Source organism: Amblyomma mixtum, chromosome 3 (assembly GCF_055824585.1).
Source record: "Amblyomma mixtum isolate Tamu chromosome 3, ASM5582458v1, whole genome shotgun sequence".
Lineage (NCBI taxonomy): Eukaryota > Metazoa > Arthropoda > Arachnida > Ixodida > Ixodidae > Amblyomma > Amblyomma mixtum.
The window spans coordinates 332169098-332178401 of NC_143014.1; positions in this window are offsets into that span (position 1 = coordinate 332169098).

Below are 9304 nucleotides of genomic sequence, written 5' to 3' on the forward strand. Positions count from 1 at the left end.
CGCGCTAGGCCTCATTGCAGGATTAAACGAGTGCAGTGTGGCTTTAGAGAAGTTATGACTTGCGCTTAGTCTAGCTATATCATTCACCCAGTGCAGTGTGCCTTTGCCTCTTTAGCGACTTCTCACGCCTTGTGGCGGTCCCACTCTGACGGTGAGCGGGAACCATTTTTGGCGATATTTGTACGTCGACTGTACCTCGCTCGTTCGCTTCATAAATATGGCTCAGATATCTCCGAAAAGCTACTTTTCTCTGCTTTCAAAAGATGCATTTTGTTTAACGGTAGCTGCAAATTTGTTTCAACTGTAAAAGAAAACGCAAAGACGAAAACTGGCAGTTCAGCTCAACTTGTCTCAGGAAATGCAAAATTGTGAAAAACCTCTTGCACCTAGAGAAATATCTTTCGAGATGCTTTGAGATAGGATGCTAATGAACATATTTAAGCATTTAGAAGTACGTGTATAGATTAGTTTATTAGCCACGCATCTTTGAAAAAGCATAGAAAACAGAACAATGTAATCTGCAATAACTTTTGGGATATGCATTGCACTGCGGCGCCTTTTTGTACACTTTGAGATCGTCTAATTGCCCTTCCATTCTAAAAATTTCATCCGTCTGCCTTGTTTAGTTTAAAAGTTATTCCTTATCAAAGTTAGCGTTTTTTCGAAATAGTTAAAAACGGAATGCAATACTGTTCAGGTAACCAGCGCGTGGCAGTTTTGAGATTTTGCGTGAAGAAACTTAATACTTCGCTCTACGCGGCTAAGCATTGCCTTTACTCTACGGCTTTTGGGGAATGCGCAATGTCTTGTTGATTTTAGCTACCTTTTTTGTTCTCGTCATGAAGGACACAAGCTCTTGAAACGTTCCGCGGCTTCTTTTTTTCTGGCAAATATACTCTTAAAATGTCGGTCTCTCATTCTTTTAATCAACTTGTAACAATTGCCAAGAACAAAGTCCACAGAATACAAACAATAATAGCAATAACGCAGCGACATGCGATAAATGTAGCAAGTAGCGCCATCTACACACATGCACGTGTACTAAATAATCACAGTTAAAAAAATAACGAGTGTGGCGCTGCTAAACATTTACAATCAGGAGGTGTTCACGAGAGGGAACGATACCTCTACGATGTTTGCACGTTTCCCTCGATTTTGCCCTGTGTAGTGTGTGTCGAACTTCCAAGCAGATTTCCGCCATATTGCTTTGCTGGATTGTTCTGTAGCGTAAAGCTAGTAAAGCCACACTACGCGGGTCAGAGCCGAGTTTTGCGCGAGTGTGCGCCGCCTGTTATGCGCATGCGCGAGAACCGCGTGACGTCATGAGAGGCGCAGGTCCGCAGGTGCGTCGCCTCCTCGCCACAGCCGGTGCGAGCTCCTCGCTGCCGGCGCCGCCGGCGTGCGCTCCTCTCCGACGCGTGACCTCGTGTTTACGACAGTTGCGCCGCGCGCTACTGCGCATGCGCGAGGAGGGTGCGCGGAGAAATGACGGTCGCGCTCAACATGTAAGCTCTGGTAAGCTAAGGAGAGTCGAGCCGCTGCCAAACGGCGCAGAAGACTGGAAAATGTAAATTCTTCCGATCCCGAGGTTGTCGCCTGGCAGTTCGCCGTCGAGCAGCCAAGGCGAAACGTGCGGCCGAAACACCGGAGCACTTTACTCTACGTATATCCAGGCATAGCAGAGCTAAACCACTGCCAATGTTTTTTCACCTGACGCTACGAAACGCATTCTGGGCGTCGTATTATTTTTCGAGGACAGGCATTGCTAAAGCGACAGGAAAGGGAAGAGACAGGCTTTCGCTTCGTGCTGCCGGTTGTTCGTTGTTCCGGCTAGCGCTGTGGAGGGGAAGTTGGAGAGCGCTCGATTCGCCTGCACTCAATGCACCAGTTCGGCAAAGTTCTGCGGCAGCGGCGGTGCGGCGGGTGTGTACCGCTAGTTCCGGCACTTTGAGCGCAGTTTGGCACTGTCTGCTTCCAAAACGGATGGTCGAGTGCAGGCCTGGTCGTCGCTAGCCTTTGCGATGCCAATGAATTGCAGCCAGCTGTTTACAGCCTACATCAGCGGCAGCCAACCTCTCGTATCTCATGAAGAAATGTGCAAACAGCACATCACAATAACATGTTGCCATGAACCAGCCTCGATCCGTTTCTTTGGAGAACTCGAGCAGCGTTCTAGCTTGTCGACGAGTGAAAGTTACTTGAGTCTCCGCCGTTTATCACAACCCGCAAACCATCATCTGCTTCCATGGCGGCTGCAGCGGCACTATTTCAGCACTAACCATGGAGCAGGTGCAGTTTTCCTGAACTAGACTCGCACTTCTTTCAAACGAATGCCGTGGTTCAGGGGGCGCCATGTTCCACCGCTGAAATGAATCCATGTGGTATATAAGTCGGGTAAAACTCAAGAACGAAGCAGCACATGCCCATCAAAGGAGACCGCCCAGCCAAGCGCGTCGACCGAACAGTTTTCTGTTCGGTCTCCACAGGTGCGCCGCGACAGCAGTGGAGACTGAAGCTGCCACGACCGTCTGTTGCCGAGTATGACCCCACCTGTAACATTCAGCGCTTTTGCGAAGAAGACGCTCTCGCGCGGATCTATGCGAAAGGTGAGCAGCCCAACCCTCTCCCCCCCCCCCCCCCCCCTGTCCCCCTTTACTGACAAGTGCAGCTGAGACAATAAACGAGGGCACCACACCTACTAGTACCTTCGCCTTTCTCCCTGTCTTTTCCCCTGCTCCAGCTCAGGTGCTCCTAGAGACGATGGCGGATGCCGGGGCAGCAAAATTTTTTCCTTTCTTTTTGCGTTATTATTCTTTTAGCCTTATCCCGAACAAAGGACATCCACTCTCGGCTACACGGGGACAAAACGCCGTCTCCTTCCTTCTCTTTCGCAGGCTTGGCTGCATGCACAGCCACAGAAATCGACGTGACTGGCTGGAGGGCTCCCTCTGAGTTGCATGTGCCGCTTCGCTTCGTTCTTTAGTTGTAACCGACTATAGTGCTGTGAGGTCCCCTCTTCCGGAACTGGCACAAAGGACCGCCCCCTCCCCTTGCTGCGCGCCCCTCCTGCAGGCGGGGTAGACTAGCGCCGCAGGAAAAGGAATTCTCGGAAAATGATTACAAGCACGTTATAAGCGGTGTTTACATGACGGGTTGAGTGGAGGATTTGAGCTGAAAACCGGTTACTGGGTTCATGTAAACGAGTCGGGTCCGGGAGTCGAGGGAGCGAGTCCAGTCAACTCCGCTGCAGGGGGTGGGTTGACTCACTCGACCCCAACAGCAGATAGCACGTAAACCGGTCTGAGTCGGATTAGTGGAAGGAGAGGTGATACATGCGAACCTGTTATTCGCTTGCGCCGTAGCGCCTGCGAGGCAGCCGTGCATGCCGCAATCTTCCCGGCTGCCACTGCCCTTTCCCGCTGCGCCGTTCGACGCTTGGTGCCGCTGCTGTTGAACCGGTCGCGACTCGCTAAAATCGAGTTCATGTAAACATGCAGTCAAGTTGGGCTGACCTTGCTCAACTCGATCTCCTGGCTCGACCCGCCGAAGTCGGGTTCATGTAAACGAGGCTACAGTTTCCTGACAATAGACGGTGTGAAAATAGCAGCTGTTGCTACAGTTTCCAGGTACGCGCGCGTGGACACGCACGCATATACACACACATACGCGGGCGCACTTTTTCAATCTTTGATCCAACCAAATCGAGGCAAATCGACGCAAGGCAAGAAAGATATACATTTCAGCACGCGATGGAAAATTCTGGAGGGAATAAGCAACCTAATGATGCAAACTGGATACAAGAAAGACGTACGTCTAAAATGAATAAGAGCACGCAGTTGAGGGTCCAAACGAGAGAGGGGAGGGGGTCGCCCTAAGTGCCTACAGAACTATCGCTTTGTAGCCGACCCCTTTTTTTTGGCAGCATTCCTGCACACCTCGCCCCCCCCCCCCCCCCCCCGTTCTTCTTCGTACAATGTCTATAAAAAAGTCTCGAGTCCGCCTCGTGAATGGTATGCATCTGCATACTGCATTTTTGTGAGCCTTGGCAAAATTCCGTCGAAGTTGATCGGAATTGGTTGCAAGGTGCCGCCGCATGTACGACGAATATTTGCTTCTGAGGTAAACACATTCCGACACCCTGCGGTGCTAACCCTCTCAATAGCAATTTCACGTCTCTTGCGCAATGTCGATTCATCTCAAGGGTAAACAGAAATTGACAATTGCCCACTTCTCTCTGCCTTTTTCTTTACCAACCATAGTTTATAAGGTTGGACAGGCATACGCTGTGCGTTGACTTATCATAGATGCAATATCATTTGATAAAAAAATATATTTTTTTTCAGCGCTATAGTTAGCAGGTTACACTCTAGACCAGGAGTGTTCCGACTGCTACTAATATTACTATGCATCAACAGTGACGAAGTGATTGAACGCGCAAAAGACGAGGGCAGAAGGAAGGACACAAGAAAGGCACCGATTTCAACTATAAGGTTCATTGAAAAAAACAAAACAAAAAACGCTAGAAATATATACATGGGACATAAACATAATTAATTTTCTTTATTTCACACCTTCCTTATTTTTGGCGTCCGCTTCCTCTTTTCGCTTACTTACTAATTTGCTCTGTGCAATTATGTCGACAATTATCACTAACTCTCCCAAGTTTCCACTGTGTCGACGTTGTGCCTTTTGCGATGCGGGCTGGGCAGCATTATTTTTTTCTTTTTCTTTGCTCCCACTAATATATGTCACGACATTGAAAACAGGAAAGTCTGTAGTCGGGTAAAACTCAAGAACGAAACGGCACATTCCCTCAAAGGAGGCCCTCCAGATAGTAACATCGACGGTACAGCTTTCTGCGGCTATTTAGCCAAGGCTAAACAAGAGAGAGAAGGAAACGGTCCTCTGTTCCCGTGCTGGCATCCTTATCCCTGACAAGGATCAACCCACCTCTGACGCCGTTTGGACAAAGACGGTACCCTCTTTGCCCCGGCTCTCCAACTTTTTCCCTTCACCCTTCCGGAACCATAGACCGAATAAAGGAAGCCCCACTCTCTTTGGCTTTGGCGAGGGACAGGCAGAGAAAGAAGCATGCGGAACCACCCCAGCCAACACCTCCCCCCACGCACGACGGGGACTAGCAGCCGGGCTTGCCATGGTTCGTTTGTAATCCTCTGAAGGCAGGCGCAGCAACAAAAGAAAAGCCTTCACGCAGCACGGGTCAAGAAAGGACCGGACACGTATCTCAACATCTCAACCAAAACCAGTCTCGGGTCCCTGGGGGCAAGACGGGTAGACACTTTCTCAGTGATGGATCAGTGTCGTAGCCTGGTGGCAGAATATGAACTACTTTCAAGATGGCGGCAGTGGAACCGCCACCTTAAAGCTCACGCCACGCCTCGTTGAATGGGTTAACCGAGTGCAGCGCCTAGCTTGGTTTTTTTGTGTTCTAACCTGTAAGCAGTGCACCTTTCTTCGCTCCTTACTTTTGTTCTTTTCAGTCGTTTCGTGAATCCGTCGAAAAAGCCGGGCTTGCCGGATGATTGTTCGCCGTGAATGCAACCACGAGGCGATCGCATCTGCATACACAGCACGACTTTGTTCCCTCGTGTTTTTTTTACCAAGGATTGCTTCGACAGCTCGGGCAAAACGAGGACTGCGCACGCATTGTCGTCGCTGCTTAGTGAAGAGGCACAAAACGGATGTCGTCCTTACTAAAGGCCCTTCTCGGGGCCACCTCAGTGTTTCCTGGCAGACCACGCGCTTTCCGCCCTGTGCACATGTTCCCCTCATTTCCAATCATTTGTAAGTTGCATATCAATGAATTAATAAATCAGTCAATGCACTTTATTTACCAGAAAAATCTGGCTGGTCACCCTGGGCTAAAAGCTGTGCACACAGCTTGACAAGGCCCAGGGGACCATTAGATGACAGTTTGGAACGTAGGAAAAACAAGTTGGTACTTTAAAAGAACATGGAAAGTACACCAAACAATATAAGAGATAAACATTACTATCGCGCATTACAGTAAAGAAAAAGAAAACGCTTTGACAGCAGACATACAGTATCAATTTACAATATAATACATACAAAAATTACGACATTCAGCACTATGGCACGAAATATAAAAACAGCACATAAAGCAAAAAAGAGAATGCAAGTTACAATAGTACAGATAGATTAGCTGTTTACATTTACATATGCATAAAATTAGTCCTCGGCTCATTGGGCCTCCTTCAAATCCTGCAGAAGGCTTGAATTTGCAACTGCTAATATCAAAGAAGATTTAGAAGAATTTCAGTTTGGGGTACATGGTGCATAGTACTTGAGAAAATAAACAATAGCGCCTACAATGACACACACAGAAGAAGAACGATGCAGCACAAGCGCTATCCTGCGCTCTACAGTATGGAACTGTGACTGTGAAAAATGAACCTTCACCTCAGTGAAATATGAGTATTTAGGCTGTCTACAAATCGTTATTACAGAAAGAAAGAAATATTCGTGAATGTTGTGTAAGAGGCTTGCATATTACTCTGTTTGTTTATTTATTTATGTTACCCCTCAAGGCCATGTGGCATTACACGGGGGAGTGGTAAATATACGAAAACTGAGAGAAAAATACAGTTGAATACATGAATATTAAACAGCGCCTGAATATACAATGTTAGCTAGTGCTACGCGGAACTGCTCATAATTTTCAGTGCCGGCAACTTCTGCGGGAAGGTGGTTCCAGTCGCATGAGGTTCGCGGCAGGAATGACTGCGAGCAGCATTTTCTGTTGCATGACATACTTCCGACTTTGTGATCATGATCAATGCGGCGGGATACAGAAATTGTATGGGGGATGAGGTGATCACGAAGAGCGGGATGATGGAACAGCTTGTGGAACAGGGTGATACGAAACAATTTTCTACGCGATGTCAGTTATGGGAGGCAGATATTAGACTTCATAGTAGTTATACTCGCTGTGCGGTTGTAGTTAACAAGGATTAAACGCACAGAGTTATTTTGCACCAGCTCAAGATCATTAATGAAGTTGTCATGAGCAGGGTGCCATACACGTGTTGCATGCTCGAGTTTTTATCGTATTAGTGTTTGATAAAGCAGTAGTTTCAAATTGGAAGGAACGTTAAAGAAGTTGCGACGTAAGTAGCAAAGCATACGATTAGCATTTTCAATTATGTTCTCGGTATGAAGAGACCAGTTAAGATAATAAGTAATGTGGACGCCGATGCACTTATATGATGAGGCTGATTCCAACGAAATGTTATCGATGTAGTAGTGAGGTGGGACGGAAGTTTTTCTAGATATACGCATGACTTCGCATTTGTTCATATATAGCTGCATTCACCATTCTTCGCACTGAAGTCAGTGGCGGTCTCGTCAAGTAGTCCCCTGCTTTGTACGTTCACCTTGTTAGCGGCTGTCTTATTTCGCACAATTCCACGTTCTACACGTTGATAGTTATACGAGCACAATTCGTTGTGATTGTCGAGGAATCGTGTTCCTGCCTTGCCGCTACCGTTGTCTTGCCATGCCGCCGGCGCAGCGGCGACGGCGGTGCCATTCACCTGCGGTTGCGGTGGCCAGCAACCTCGTCAGCGGGGGAGGGGGGGAAGGGAGCCACCCATTCATGTCTTTATCCCACCATGGGACACAGCGACGCCAGCGAGGGGACCATCCCTTTCTGGCTTGACAAGGAGCGCCGACCAGCAGCCTTGAAGGAGGGGACTGAGGGCGGAACAAAGCCACTTCCCAGAACTGAGAAATGAAGGCCGCTAACCCCACTGGTGAAATGTCCGGGCAGGTGCTTTGACCTTAGTGGACATGTCGTGGCGGGATATCTCAGACGTCGACTCGTTTCCCCTGGTATCGAAATGAATATTGCTCGCGTAAACGTTAACATTCAAAGATTGAGTAATGGTATAATATCTATACCTTTCGCCATTTATTTTTCAATAACAAAGCGCAAAAAATTTTTTGTGCAAATAAAATAAAAAATCGTTGTTTCTATTTTTTCTTTTTTTATATACAGCAGTCTGTCCGCTCCCCCTAAAACCACTCTCTGTGACCGCCACTGACTGAAGTAATGTAAGGTTGTTAGTGTTGGTTATTTCTCTAAAAATGACGCAAATATCAGCGAATAGGTGAATATGAGAATCCATAAGAGAGCGGGGATCATTAATGTTAAATCAGGAACAGTAGCTAGGGTCCAAGAACTGAACCTTGTGGAACTCCGGAAGGCACCTCTGTAAAACAGGTGTTATAACCGTTAGCAAAAACTAATTGTGAGCGATTAAGTAGACCTTCAATCCATTTCAATAAGTTACAGTCAATATTCAGATGTTTTAGTTTGTGAGCCAAAAGGTTGTGACATACATCGTCAAAAGCCTTCGAAAAATCCAGAAATATACAGTCAGTTAGTGATGGTAGGTCTAGAATACAGTGCAATGCATGTGTAAACTATATTAACTGTGTTTCGCAAGAGTAAGGTTTTCGAAAACCATGTTGCGCTGACATAAAAAAGTTGTTCAATGAAAGGAAGTTAACAAGGTTGGTGAATATTATATTTTTGAACATTTTGGGTCAAGTATTGGTAAGGGATATGGGACGATAATTAATAGGGGATGCTTTGCTGCCGGATTTGTAGACTGTAACCACCTTTCTGATCTTCTACTCAGTAGCAGCGTTGACTGGTCGATGCTGGAAAAGTTTGGTTAGTATAATGGGCGAATAAGCTGCAGTGCTTTTTAAGTAACGCAGTCATAACTCGGAGCGGAATGAACACTGAGTCCATCAATAAGCTTATTCACACCAGTAGGAGCAACAGTTATAGGTGGCATGAAAATATAGTTGAAGTGGTGAGTTGTAGGCATATGTATACATCAGATATGGGTGTAAAGTTGTCAGTGATTGCGCGGTTAAGAATCGTGACGCAAGCGTCGGAAGGGATGGGGTCGCCTAACGGGTCAGATAACGCAAAACTATCGTCGGTGGAAGAATTAATGACCCGCCAGAATTTTTGACATTGGTGGTTACAAGTGAGTGGAAGTGCTTTTAGCGCTTTTGAGCGCCTGAACATACATGTTGGAAGCCGCTGAATACGAAGTCCGATCACTCACTAGTTGGCGAGAACTTTACGATGCGGTAGAGGCTTTCTTTTTGTTAGATAAACGTTTAATGTGATTATTACACCAGGGAGCTATTGAGTGGGTGGTGGCAGTGCGTTCAGGAGTGTATTGTTCTGTGAGTTGGGTGACTATAGCTGTGAACATGCTCCAGTTGGTTTGAATGCTTCGGA